Below are 15,301 nucleotides of genomic sequence, written 5' to 3' on the forward strand. Positions count from 1 at the left end.
AAGAGCTAGAGAAAGAAAGACACTAGAAAATGGAAAAATAGCCCATGTCCATAAAATAATGTTATAAAAATAGCCATTCTACCAAAAGCTATTTAGTGATTCAGTGCAAACCCAACCAAAATGCCATCTCATTCTTAACAGAAATAGAGTTAAGCCATGTCAAAATCCATATGGAACCACCAAAGACCCCATATAATCAAAACAATCCTGAGCAAAAAAGAAAAATGCTGGAGAGATCACCATTCCATATCTCAAGATATATTACAGAGCTATAGTGTAATAAAAAACAATATGGTACTGACACACACAAAAAAAAACAGACATGCAGACAAATGGAACAAAACCAAAGACCCATAGACGAGAACACATGACTCCAGCCATTTAATATGCAACAAGGATGCCAAAAATATAAGCTAGAGAAAAGAGAATCTTCAACAAATGGTGCAGAGAAAGCTGTGTGTGCACATCCAGAAGAATGGAATCAGTTTGCTGTCTATCACCTTGTACAAAAACTAAGGAGTCACAAAGGTAAATATGAAATCTGAAATGTCTACAAGAAAACAGTCAGTACTCTACATGATACAGGTCTGGGAAAGAACTTCTTGAATTTACCCGAAAATTAAAGGCCACAATTGACAAGTCAGACTTCCTGACACCCAGCAGCTTCTAGAAACAAATCAAGTGAAAAAGAAGCCCAGGGAATGGAAGAGAATCTTTGCAAATGTCAACATCTAATAGAGGATTAATATTCAGAATTTATAAAGACCTCAAAGAACAAAGAGTAAAAAAATAATAATAAGCTGCCCATTTAAAATGTTGGCTTGTGATCTGATAAGAAAATTCTTAAAACAAAAATAATGGATAAGAAATATCTCAAAAAATGTTCATCATTCCCTACCATTTAAGAAAATGCAAATCAAAACAACGTTGAGATTCCACCTTACTCCAGTCAGAATGGCAAAGATCAGCAGAACAAGACAACAAAGGCTAGAGGAGGTGTGGGGAAAAGGAATCCTCATTCATTATTAGTGGGATTGCAAACTGTACCAGCCAGTTTATAAATAAGTAAGAACCCTCAAAAACCTAAAAGTAAATTCATCATATAATCCAGAAATACCACTCCTTGGCATATGTCCAAAGAGTTCTAAACCTCAACATCATTAATTAAAAAAAAAAGAAGTTCATGCTTCAGCAACTCGGTAAACCCATATTCTTCCTTGCACCTTCAAAAGGAACATAGCAAGCTAGCCAACGCCTTGCTCTCTGTCTAATGAGAGCTTTACTGGGCATTTTACCTAAAGAACTCTAGGTTAGCACCATATGTCATTTCAACCCATTAAATTTAGTATAATTTGTTACAATAAAAAGAGAAACTAATGCAGAGAAAAGAAGGGTCCACACACCAGCCTTAATTTGAACAAGTCACTCGCACAAGCTCATAAAGTTTAGAGTTCACACACTAGCTCTTTGTGGTTCAGGGATGGAAACTCAAATATAGAGGAATTTTCTAAGGCAGATAGGGGTGGTCCTATTGAAGAAACTACCAAGTTTAATGATTTCTCTTCTATTCTCCAGTTCTGAATTGACTTGCTCCTGTCTAATTTTGCACATTTTATTTAGTAATTCTTTTAAAAATCTCTTAAGACACTTAAGGATCCACAAAACAGCATATATTATTATTCTCAAGGCGCTCATAACAGTGTATCGTGGGATACCACTGGAGGTCAAAGTCTAGTGCTTCTGGATAGCCTCTGAGCTTAGCATACAGTGACAGTGACGACACTCCCTTTTCAGCAGAGTACCCTCTCTGAACCCTAGAAACTCTAAGGAACACCATATAGCCAGCAGGGAAGATTCCAGGTCCAAGCTTTTCCTGATAGAACCTGTTCAGCAAGCACCTGAGGATTCCTGGAAATACCCCACCCTATGCGAAGGAGATCCTAGCCTTCAGTAAATAACCTTTAATCATACCTGGCAGTTCTTCCCCCACCCATAAGTTAATTAAATCCTGTGTTGTCCTTCTTGTGATAGAACTCCATGTTACTGCATATAAATATACCATTGCATATGAATCAAGTATCCTGGCATCCCTAACCCCAGTGAATTAGATCATTTACCCTCAAACCCCTCCCCACTGCCGGAGATTTATAAATCCCCGTTTCAGGAAAATTAAGGCTGGCTTACTCTATCATATTTGCTAAGTTCCTCCACAGTGATCATCTGAGATTTCACTTATTCTGAGGAAGAATCACAGCTGGACACCCAGGTCTGCCAGTCGAGGCAGTCCTGGCAGCAATGGTTGAATTGCCTTGGCAGCCACTGAATCCCACTCTATCATGGCAAGATTGGTGCTAACAACCTTTCAAGCCCCTGCCCAGCCTCTGTCTCACAGGACCTGCCTCCCATTGGGTTTGGGCTTCTGCCCACTTCCTCTGCCATGCTTAGCACAGCAGCTTAACCAAATAGCTCTAACACTGCAGTATCATCACAGGCATTTGGACCCCCTGAGTTTCAGCCATCTGATACCAGCAACTTCACTCTAAAAGAGCTAAACTGTAACATTAGTGGAAAACTCTTTCCATACCCCAGCCTAGTGCACAGGCCTCTAAAGTGTTCCTGAGACAGAAATGAAATCTTTGATCTTGAGATCTGTCTGTTCTTGTCTGGAAGCAAACAGAGCCTGGACCAGCCTGCAGGAGATAGTACCCAGTCCACCCACCAAATGCTGAATGACAGTGTATGTACAACAAATTACCAGTAGTTTATACTGCATAGCAAAAGAATTAGCCAAATACTTTGATCTTAATTCTCATTTAACCCTGACAGCATACTTCTTCTAAAGACACTAAGAGCACATTAATTCTATTGAGGACTTGTGCACAGTACAAATAGACAGTACTCTCTCTCTCTCTCTCTCTCTCTCTCTCTCTCTCTCTCTCTCTCTCTCTCTCTCTCTCTCACACACACACACACACACACACACACACACACACACACACACACACACTGACAAAAGCCTTAAAGAAGGAAGGGTCTATTTGGCTCCTCAGTTCAAGACATAACATAGTCCATCAAGACAGGGAAGTCAAGGCAGCAGGAGCTTGATGTAACTGCTCCCATTGTGACCGGAGTAGTCCTGAAGAAGACAACAGTGATGATCAGCTGGCTTCCCTTCTTGTGCAATTCAGTACCCAAGCCCAAGGAACAGTGCTGCCCTCTTTTAGGGCATGGCTCCCACCTCAGTTGACCTAATCAAGGCAATCCGTCACAGATGCAGCAAAGGTTGCTAATCTAAATAAAACCTCGTGTGTGTTTCTGTTTCTTTCTTTCTTTCTTTCTTTCTTTCTTTCTTTCTTTCTTTCTTTCTTTCTTTTATTTATTTATTGTTTTTGGAGACAAGGTTTCTCTGTGTAGCCTTGGCTGTCCTGGACTCGTTTTGTAGACCAGGCTGGCCTTGAACTCACAGCGATCCACCTGCATCTACCTGCCAAGTGCTGGGATTAAAGGCTTCGCAGGTGTTTATGGTGACGTTCCTCATAGATAAAAATCAGCACACAGATAAAAATTACAACTATACAGACATAGCCATGATTAAAAAATACTTCACCACAGAAGGTTAGAATTTAAAGTCAAAATACAATTCAAATGAGGTTTAAAAGGGTTAAGAAAAACAAGATTAATCTAGAAATGTACTAGTAACTAGTAACATTTCCTAATCTCTATCTTTTTTTTTTTAAATAGCTTATAAACGTTATTTGTATATGAATGCTTTATCTGCCAAAGAGGGCATCAAATCACATTATGGATGGTTGTGAGCCACCATGTGGTTGCTGGGAATTGAACTCAGGACCTCTGGAAGAGCAGGCAGCACTCTTAACCACTGAGCCATCTCTCCAGCCCCCCTAATCTTTATCTTAAACAAAACTTTTAATCCTGTGAATTGACAAACAAAATAGTTTATCCAACGTTTTGGGTTTGTCAGATTTTTGGCGGGGCTGAAAGAATGAGGACTGCATTGATCGCACACTTGTGTGTCAGATAGAACAGCGCTATGAGTGACTGGCCTTCGAGGCAATCCCTCTGTCACTGAGTGAAGAAATGGACATTCATAATGAGCAAGCATGCTAGCACACTAGTAAGGACATACTCAAAGAACAGTAACAATAAAACTGTCATTCCTAATGAATTGAGCCACCAAAGTCAGGTAGATAAAAGAACTGAGTATGACATTCCATACGTATAATCTCAGTATTTGGGAGGCTGAGCTAAGAGTCATTACTTCAAAGGCAATCTGAGCTACATAGTGAGTTCTAGGCTAGACTAGAGTTGCATAGAGACACTTTATCTCAAAAGAAGTCAGATAAAAGTATGAGCTGTATTAGTACCGTACTGCTGTTGTAGCAAATTACTGCAAAGTTTATTGCTTAAAATATTATGTATTTAGCCGGGCGTGGTGGCTCACGCCTTTAATCCCAGCACTCGGGAGGCAGAGGCAGGCAGATCGCTGTGAGTTCGAGGCCAGCCTGGTCTACAAAGTGAGTCCAGGACAGTCAAGGCTACACAGAGAAACCCTGTCTCGAGGGGGAAAATGTGTATTTGTTGTCTCTTAGCTCTGGAGGAAAGATGTCCAAGATCTTTGGACATTTTACTTTAAATGGATTAAAGTCAAAGTGTTGACCAACTTGCTTCCTTCTGGAAGCTATAGATCAAATTTATATCCATCATATTTCAATGCCATTTATGCACTCTTTGACTCAGGCCTTACCATCTACCTTCTAGTATGGCTACTTAACAATTGTTGATTTTTTTCTCTGACTTTAATTTCCCTGCCTGCCTTTTATACAGACCTTTATGATTACAGTGGGCCCAGCCAGATGCTCTAGGACTGTCACTCCATCTCAAGGTTCTTAGCCTCACCTGCTGAGCAACTCTGGCATATAAGGTAATATAATTATACTGAAGTTTTAAAGAATAAATCTTTGGACGGCTCTTATTCAAGATACACATAAGTCTATCCATGTTCATAATAAGGGAATAAAGTTCAACAAAAAACAAGGAAATATAGGCAGGAGTAACTTAGCACATTTGAAAGTAAACATTGGCATTAATGGGAAAATGCCCTTTAAGACAACGTTAAGACCTGAGGTAAGTGAATGAAAGCTAGTGAACCTTTTAAGGCGGAAGACTATGAGTTATTGCTACTTAAGATAGAACTCTATAAAAGGAAGAACTCTACAGACAGAACTTAAGTAATCACATGCACCATAGCTAATACAAAGTTTCTATACAAGGCATCGGAAAAAGTAGTATATCCAAGATAGGCACAATGCCCCCAACCGCTAATATTCCTGGCATTTCTCATTAACTGGTTTCAAGTCTCTCAAAGGACACTATAAAATATTTTGCTACAAAACAACTACCTTCAAAGCTGTAGGCACCTATTGAGATGAAAAACCAAAAAACTAACTCTCTGCATTGTATGGTGCAATAACCAGGAAAGGAAATATCTCACTGACTAAACTCAGTGAGATGGCTCTGTGGGTAAAGGCATTTGCTGCCAAGCCCAACAATATCACAATGTACATGGTAAGAGGGGAGAACTGATTCTTACAAGCTGTCCTTTGACCTCTACAAAAGTGTCTTTATAATGCATTTTACAAGTCTCTGATAGATAGATAGATAGATAGATAGATAGATAGATAGATAGATGATAGATAGATAGATAGATGATAGATAGATAGTGCAGACATGCAAACAAATAATAGGCAATTCCATGGTGCTTTGTGGCAATGGAGCCTGTCCAGTTTGGCCGTTCTCCTGCACTGAAGGCAGCTATGGAGACCAGGCAGAGTGGCATAATCTTGACATTCCATTTTCACAGGGATGGGCAGCAGAGAGGGGACACTTAGTTCAACCAGCTGGCATGCAATAACCACAGACTCAAGGCCCAGCAAGTAAAAATGTGCTGCATTGTGCCTGCTCGAACATCTAGTCTGGTCAGGCCCTACTGTGAGGTACCACACCAAAGTCTAAGCAGGCAGCATCTTCAGCCTGGAAGAACTCAGGTTGGCCTGCATCCACCAGGAAGTGGTCCTGATTATTGGCATATCTGTGGTTCCTAAGAACTCAAATAAATCCACTGAATCACTACAGGCCAACTTGCTGCTCCTGAAGGAATACCACTCCAAGCTCAGTGCCCGCCCCCTCCTCCATGGGAAGCCTTAGGCTTCAAGAAAGGAGGAAGTTCTGATGAAGAAATCAAACTGGTCTCCAGCTTACAGAACCTGTGATGCTTTTCCATAATGCCTACAGAAAGGAGAAAGCCAGAGCCATCACAGAGGAAGAGAAGAATCTTAATTGTTTTGCCAGCTTTCACATGGCCCATGCCAATGCTCGCTCTTTGGCATCAAATGGAAAACTCCAAGGTAGGTCCAGAACAAGATGTGAGAAGAAGGAACACTCTGCTGGAACATCACAAGAACTCTTCAGTAAGGCAAAATAAACAAATAAATGTAATTCAAACAAAGAGAACACTAACTGTTCACAAATGCTTTGAGTTTTCTGAATTCTTCAAGTCGGACAATTTATGAGATCTAAACTCCAAGCTACTGCTGAAAAAGCATAACTAGTGTCTGAGTCAGAGGAGGCAAACTCAAGGCCCAGGTGTATGGCACCACAAAAAAATGACTTTCCATTCTCACATCGTGTGAGCACTGGAAGCTGACTAGTCTCTTTGTCCTCAGTCCTGATTCACCAGATTCATCTGCTTCAAGGTCAAGACAATCCTTCTGAAACACATAGCTAATCATTGTAATCCCTGATAACCCTCACAGGCTATAAACTAAAAGACAGGTTCGAATGAAAATACATTCTAAATATAAGGCTTTACATACCCTTATAATCTGACTTCCTATATCTGTCTCTTCCGAAAGCTAAACAATTCTGTTGAAATGGACATCTCATGCTTTAAAATGCTTTTCTCATCTTCATATAATAGTCTTTAGTTCCAAGAAAAGAAAGGAAGGAGAGCCGGGCGTGGTGGTGCACGCCTTTAATCCCAGCACTCGGGAGGCAGAGGCAGGCGGATCGCTGTGAGTTCGAGGCCAGCCTGGTCTATAAAGCAAGTCCAGGATCCCCAAGGCTACACAGAGAAACCCTGTCTCAAAAAACCAAAAGAAAAGAAAAGAAAAGAAAAGAAAAGAAAGGAAGGAAGAAAGGAAGGAAGGAGAAAGGGGGAGGAGATAAGAAAATAAAAGGAAGGAAAGAAGGAAGAAAAAAGAAATAACACAAATACCAATCAGCACAGACTTCCAGAAACTAGCTCAACAAAGAAAGATCTGTGTTCTTTTTATGTTGTGTTTTCATTGATAACATCAAGTGGAGAAAATGTTCTCAGTGCATAGAAAAGTTGAACCTAAGCAGTGTCACTTTCCAGAGTTCTTATGAGGTCGGAGCACAGCAGGGACCCCTGTGAAAGTTGTTTATAAGTGCTGCCTGCCCTTTAAAATCAATTTTTGACACTTTATTAAGGAAAAAAAAAGCAAGTGTTCCCCAAATCCACCTTAGAATGGAATGTATGAGGTGGAGGCACTTACTTAAGTTTCTCAACTGATTCTGATGCAGACAAGTGGATGAAGAGTAACAGCCTAGCAGCTGGCATGGTGGCACACGCCTTTAAGTCCAGCACTTGGAGAGGCAGAGGCTCGTGGATCTCTGTGAGTTCGAGTCCAGCCTGGTCTACAAAAATGAGTCCATGACAGTCAAGGCTACACAGAGAAGCCCTGTCTAGGAAAAAAAAAGAAAAGAGAAAGAAAGAAAGAGTAATAGACTGCCATTACCATGGGTAGAATAGGCTACTCTTGGTGAACGGAATTGTGGAATCAGACACGTAAGAGACGCTCTAAGCCAGAGCTCAGCAGGCATCCAGGGCTACAGCTATACAGGTTGAAAGGCAGCAGAGATTTATTTGAAACTGGCAATCCAAAATGGAAGCTCCTCTCCCTGCACTAGAACACATCGGAGCTGGAGGGAGACGAGGGTTCACTGAGGAATCAAGTGCACCGGGCCTGCCTTCCAGACACACTGTCTCGCCAAATGAAGCCGTCTTCATTCAGCCACATCGCATCATCAGGAGATTGTGCTGGGCCTCAACTCAAGTCTACTGAATCAGGATCAGTATTTTAACCAGATCTCCAAACAACCAAAAAGTCTACCACGAAGTCTGAGATGCCCCAAAACCTGATTCCTGGATTACCTGGGCTGGGAGAAAGAAATCAAGCGGGGCAACTGTGAGCAGTCTGAGGGCCAGAACCGCAATCAGCACTTACCTCATGTCAGCACTGACAGGGCCTTGGGAACTGACGCTTTAGTTTATTGGCTAAAGTTTGATGATGTAAAGCTGGTCCAATTTAAACTCAGCTAGTCACCGGCTCTGTGGTATGATCATGTTACTTTAGAATACTTTTATTTATTCATTTGCTTTGGAGTACAGGGATGCTAAATCAAAAGGGGAGAATATGTTTGGTTTTTAGTAGTTATACATACTTCAATAATACAGTAGTACCAAGAAGAGACTTGATACCCTATGAGCATATACAGGGGGAGGTAATCCCCCTCAGGAACAGTCATAGGGGAAGGGAGTAAGGGGGAAATGGGAGGGAGGGAGGAATGGGAGGATACAAGGGATGGGACAACCATTGAGATGTAATATGAATGAATTAATAAACTATAAAAATATAGTAGTTAATAGATAGCCAGTGGATGATTATTGGTGTGTCCACATCAGGTCCTAGGTTAAAGCATGTGTGTGGGAAGAGGGGTTTCCAAAGTTCTGCTTCCGTGATTTCAAGCTGAATCACCTAACCTGTGATAGATACAGCTGGGAAAGTGGATGAAATCTCAGTAACCAAGAGGCATTCTGTCACAAGACTTCTTGGAGGATTAACACAGAGATGTGATAGATGAAAGCAGTTTGCTAGCATATTTAGTGTGGTGACATCAAATTAAGTGACCTCAAAAACTCTTATTTTCCTCCAAATCCCTAAAAAGAACACTTCTTGTGGCATTCAATAAAAGTGAAGTAGACTATTATGAATAAGAATTCTATGAACATGGTTGAGCACATGTCCTTGTTGTGTCATGGAAACAACCCAGATGTCCCTCAGTAGAAGAATGGATAAAGAAACTGTGGTACATTTACGCTATGGAATACTACTCAGCTGTTAAAAACAAGGAAATCTTAAAATTTGCAGACAAATGGATGGAACTAGAAATGACCATCCTGAGTGAGTTAACCCAGACCCAGAAAGACTCACATGGTATATACTCACTTATAATTAGACACTAGCACAACAGGGATGTCCTCTGAAAGTCTTCACTTAGCAGGAGATTGGGATAGATGCTGGGACTTCCTAATGGAACTATAGATGAGAGAAGTAAGGGAGAATGGGGAAATAGAAGGATCTAGAGAGTCCTAGAAACTTACAAGAACACTAAGGCTGGTGGATCTGGACCCAGGGGGATCTGCTCAAACTACTGTACCAACCAAGGACAATGCATGCGGTAAACCTAGAATCCTTATTCAGATCTAGCCAATGGACAACACATTCTCCAGTTGTGTGGAGAGCGGGGACTGACTCTGACATGAACTCTGGTGCCTGCTATTTGACCACTTCCTCTTGGTGGGGAGGCCTGGTGGCACTCAGAGGAGGGGGAAGCAGGCTACCAGAGTGAGACCTGATAGGCTGTGATCATATGGTGAGGGAGCAGGTCCCCTTCTGTCACAGACCTAGGGGAGGGGATTAGGGTGAAAGAGGGAGGGAGGGGGAAAGGGAAAGTACAAGGGAAGAGATAACAATTTAGATGTAATCGGAATAAATTATTTAAATTTTAAAAATGCTCAAAATGCATTGTATGCATATATAAATTGTAAGATAATTTAAATATAAAAAGTAAAATAGACAATTTTGTCTTATAGATATGCAAATCTAGGCTATTATGAACAATACAGTTTTGATGAAATATATTTAGTTTTCTGTTAATCCTTAAAATAACTGCCTTGGATCCGGGCATGGTGGTACACATCTTTAATCCTAGCACTTTGGAGGCAGAGGCAGGTGGATCACTGTGAGTTTGAGGCCAGCCTGGTCTACAAAGGGAGTATAGGACAGCCAAGATAACATAGAGAAACCCTGTCTCAAAAAAATTAATTAATTAATTAATTAATTTAAAAAATTTAAAACTGCCTTGGTTTATCTGTTTTTCAGTTAAAAGAAAAAGAAAAAACATTTTCCAGTTCTTCTTCATTCACTCACATAACAACTGTATGAGTGTTTTCTGGCAGAAATGGGTCTAGAACTTGAGTGTCCTTCCCTTCCCACCCCCCAACCCCCCCACCTCCACCCCCATTCATTTGCTTGTTTGTTTGTTTGTTTGTTTGTTTGATGTACTAGAGATTGAACTTAGAATGTCAAACACACTTGACCACTGCACTGCATTCACAGCCCCCTAACCATTTCTTAAAATTCATTACCTAATCCTACATAGTTACCATTACCATCTCCTGGTAGGATACAGCGCCCATCTGAGGATGCTAACATGAACTCAACCCAGGTGCAAGTCAGGCCACCTGCTCAGCTGCCTAGCATACCAACTCAGCCCCTAGTTAAGCAATTCCCCACCAAAAACGTTCTAAGTACCATTATAAAAAAAGTCACAGATGTCATACAGTTTTATTCTGTTGAAGTCACTCTCAGAAGTTACGGAAGATGACAAGTTAGGAGCTTTTTGGAGACACGGCCTTTAAAAACAAGTTTTCCCCATGTTGCTCATTTCAGCAGGACATAACACTCCCAGGATCAAATAATCCACCAGGCTTTGCCTCTCACCACATCCACTCCCAGCAGCGGGGCCCAGGGGATGAATCACTGTGTCTACCCACTTTTTATTTAACTAATACTGAAATATAGAGGGCATCACAACATTTTCATTTGGTCTAGCATTCTTTTAAACCCTATGCTTGCTTATAGTTTTTTTTTTCAATTTATTTTTCTTTCTAAACATCGTCTAATTCATAAAAGTACTTTTTAAAAATGTGTTACACTGTGCAATTCCACTTCCAGATGCCGATTTTTACTAAGAATTCTAATACCTGGGATTGAGAAATGAGCGCAAATTATAGAGAGATAAACAATAAAGCAGTGTTGTTGTATTAGTAAAGATTGAGCAAAGTCTTCAAAAATACGTTAGTTTAATTAAAAGGGGGTGGGGGCTCTTAAAACAGTTGCATGAAAGACTGTGAAATGTTTCCCTAAACTTTGTATTCATGTTTAAAGTATCACTACCGTTTCTGAATAGTCCACTCAAGTACATCATTTATGACAGAACGTTCAAAAAATGAACTCCAATTGGCAAGTCTAAGGCATTTCAAAGTTGCACTGACAATCCCAATCTACTTCTTTTCATGCCCAGATTCACTTAATATCTCATTTGATTCTCAAGCCTGCCTCAGATGCAATTGGAACAAAACCATCAGCAAGCTCCATCTCCGCTTGGGCATGTAACCCTTTTACAAACACAATCACAGCCAAACACCATTGTAACCTGATTTGCATTTGCACTAACTAAATTACAGCGCACACTGAGAGGGCCTGCTATGCATACCCAGACTTGTTAGGAGGATATATTGCGGAGCTTCTGTGAACACTAATTAAAAAGGTTTTTATCTTTCCCCTCTGGTTCACTGAAATCGTGCAAATGTCTCGCCTGCTACAACTTTGTTCGAAAAGCAGTTTTCAAACATGTGATAGGAGACAGGCAACTCCTTAAGGAACCGTGACTCTTGTCTCCTCGGGTGGACAAGCTCTAGAGATGAAGTTTCCGTCTAAACTTTGAGCTTCCTTCCCTTTGTTATTTTGTGTTGTGTAACCTTGGCATTATCCAACTGTGGACTTTTATCTGTGAATATCTAAATCCTGTCTTGTGGAAAACTAATTACTGAACCACTGAGAGCTTCATAATGTCCTGCATTTAAGTCCTGAGCATCATACATAATGCATAGGCAGCAGTCCCTGCACTCTGATTACAGAACACTGTCATTAAGTGAGCAAATTAAAGATGTGAATAATTCACTGGCTGCGCTTATTGTCAGCACTGCATTGTGAAATTAGAATTTCTAATAAGTACTGCAATTTTTTTAACCCAATTAACACAGAGAACATCTTGAGACTGATTAGTACAATAAAAATTATTACCTTATTCTTTTGCTTCACAACAGCCAAATTAAATACTGTACTTAATTATGCAGCATTCATTCCTTCTCTGCTTAAAAAAAATCCTATCATTTTAACAAGAGTTATAATATTTGTATGTGAGCTAAAAATATAACGCATGCATCTGTAGCTCACTGTCCTTTGCAAAGTTTTTTTCAGAGTCTGAACAGCACTATTGTCACCACTGGTGGATGATGATGGCATTAGTGTATTCTTAAACCAAACACTTCCCCGAAAAACAAACAGCATATACATCATAGACAAAGTAACCAACCTCTAGGAATTGAGTTGAATCTATTAAACCTCTGCTGTTTCTTAACTCTTTAGATGCAGATTAACACCGATTTGCCCCCACCACACTGTTTGTGATTGATGATGAAATATATATATATTTAAGAAATAGAATTGATTAGGAAAATAACCAAGTATCTGAGGCAGTGGCTCTTACCTTGGATGCCCATTTAGCAAACAAGGATCTGTCTGACTCCTGTCAGGCAAGTAGGAAAGTCCAGTTTCTGCTCGGCACGGTGATCCTACGCAGAGTGTCTGCTGCCATATTAAATAAAGAAAATGATCATTTAAACCGAGGCTTTTGTCTCTCAATATTTCCTCCTGCTGTCCCTTTCGAATCAAATGCCAGGAAGGCAGGCACATCTGGTGGCAGTCCCTGCCCCTGACCGCAGCAGCCTCTGGAGGAGCCCCCCCTTTCTTTTCTGCTCTTCTGCATCCCTTCCTGGGTAACTTCATCCCCCTAAAATGGGGGAGAGAACGATGACATTGCAGCCAGAATGTGAGATTGTTTGTTCTGCTTCTGCAGCCACCTCCTTCCTGTGTAGATATTTTACAGAAAAAGAATGAGAGGGAGAAACAGCGAAGGTGCTCTGAAAATCAGTCAGACACAATGCCATAGGGAGATAGAGAGGGAGGAAAGGAGAGAGAGAGAGAGAGAGAGAGAGAGAGAGAGAGAGAGAGAGAAGGGGGTGGCTGTCAGTGCAGATAAATCTGCATATGGAAATTAGGGTTATCCTGGGTACAGTTTTATTTAACTATAATCTACTGTTTTTTAAATTAGACCAGAATTTTAGCAAAGGACTGAGAGTCTTGAAAACAGACTAACTTCTAATTCAATAGATTTAAATTTTCATTACACCTGCAAATAGCTGATTCAGAAGTTTTAGGAAAAAAATAAAAGGGGGAAAAAAATCATTGTTTCCCCTGTTATAATGCTTAACAAATGAAAAAGAATATCCCTTAAAATAATGCAGGAGTCTTGGGGAGAAAGAATTGTCCAAATTGGGCAATTGGCAGTATGTGGGTAAACAAGTAGTAACACATTCTGGTACTTTACTATCAGATATAACACGGTTTTTCCACCTCAAAGAAGTCCCTTTTTGCATCTCTGACCCAAGGCACACTACATGTGGCCATAAAATGCCATGGCTCTGAGCAGCTCCACATGTAGGGTATTAAGAAGAAAACAACAAGAACAGGGAACAGAGTGATCTCAGGGAACTGACTAGTGAGCCCAGAAACCAGTGCTCTGCCACAAACAGAACAGCGTTCAGCCAGAAAAGAGCATGAGCTACCAGCATCATCTGAGGGGTGGATCGGTGATGTGGACACATGCTTACTCTCTTTATTAAGCACTTGTCAGGTAACTATCACATTGCCTGTATTGTGCTAAGAAGAAGACTTAAGATAAACACTGGGTTGATCCTGATTTCAAGAGCCTCAAATTCAATGAAAAATAATAATAGTAAGTTTAAGATGAAATGTGTTACATGACTATTTCCTCTGAGTTAAAACCTTCACTCCTGGAAAAAGGCTCAAGACAAGAAACCTAAAAGGCCCAAGAAGCTCATAAAGCTGCAAGAAATACAAGGCCCTTCTGAAGGCTCTAACAGGAGACACATTGGGGAAAGAAGACTTTCTTTCAGTAGGGAAACTGATTACACATTTTATAGGAGCTTCAAAGAAGCCGATTTTTGAAAGTGGTCACTCACCCTGTGGTGGGCTTTTTGGCAGCCCTTTGAGTCACCCATGCCTCTATAAGCAATACCAGTGAACTCTGACTCATTGAGTTAGACTGGCTGAAATGCTTTCTCTGGTGTATTGCCAGATGCCTTATCCACGGCGAATAGACATCGTTCATGTCTTCCTAGGAAAACTCCCAACAGGTGGTGTAAATGTACAGGTGAGAGGGTTGAGATCAGCTTCACTTGACCATTATAGACAGATGTTAAGTACCCTCAAGACTAGCTCCCCAATTCTTTCATTGAGTCCTTCAAGCCCAGATCACCTGTCATAAGCAAGTTACTTTGTGCCTATGACCCTTAGTTCCTTCTGCTATAAAAACAAAAATTCCTGCTATTAAAATATGGAATTGAGGCTGGGGAATGTCTTGGGTGGGAGGACTTGCTGCACAAGTGTAAGAATCTGTAAAATCAGGGTAGAGCAGGAGAGGAGACAATGGATCCCAAGAGCTGGCTGGTCACTCGTTTTATCTGCAATGGAGAAGTCCAGGTTCACTGAGAGACCCTATCTCAAGAACTGAGGCCGGGTATGGTGGCGCACATCTTTAATCTCAGCACTCGGGAGGCGGAGGCAGGCGGATCTCTGTGAGTTCGAGGCCTGCCTGGTCTACAAAGTGAGTCCCGGACAACCAAGGCTAGGCAGAGAAACCCTGTCTTGAAAAACCAAAAAAAAAAAAAAAAGAACTGAGGTGAAGAGTAATAAAGACACTTGGTGCCCACACATCCTCACATAGGTGAGTGCATCTGCATGTACACATGCTGACATGTGCACACCCGACATTAAACAAACAGATAGATAAAGATGTATGTGAAAATAATGAAAGTAAGCCTCTTATCTGGATCATTATAATTGATCAATAAAACTAAGAAGCATAAAGGAGTTATCAGTTCAAATGGCATCTCCTCTGCAAAGCTCCGTGAATTCTTCCCCAGCGTCTGCATGTGTTCAGTGATATATGCTACAACCCCATTGCTTGTCACTATATCCTCTTACTGTAA

General features: G+C 40.8%; 1 long non-coding RNA gene across 1 annotated transcript in view; it reads right to left on the bottom strand.

Annotated features, from left to right (window-relative positions):
* LOC311603752 overlaps positions 1 to 13,149 on the bottom strand; it is a 688,670-nt gene extending 675,521 nt beyond the window's left edge. Inside the window, exon 1 of the long non-coding RNA XR_014781233.1 lies at positions 12,718 to 13,149. This is a non-coding gene — a long non-coding RNA (uncharacterized lncRNA). The remainder of the gene's footprint in view (positions 1 to 12,717) is intronic.
* Between the last annotated feature and the right edge of the window lie 2,152 nt (positions 13,150 to 15,301).

The sequence above is a fragment of the Acomys minous genome (genome assembly GCF_964271855.1).
Source record: "Acomys minous genome assembly, chromosome: 1".
Classification (NCBI taxonomy): Eukaryota; Metazoa; Chordata; class Mammalia; order Rodentia; family Muridae; genus Acomys; species Acomys minous.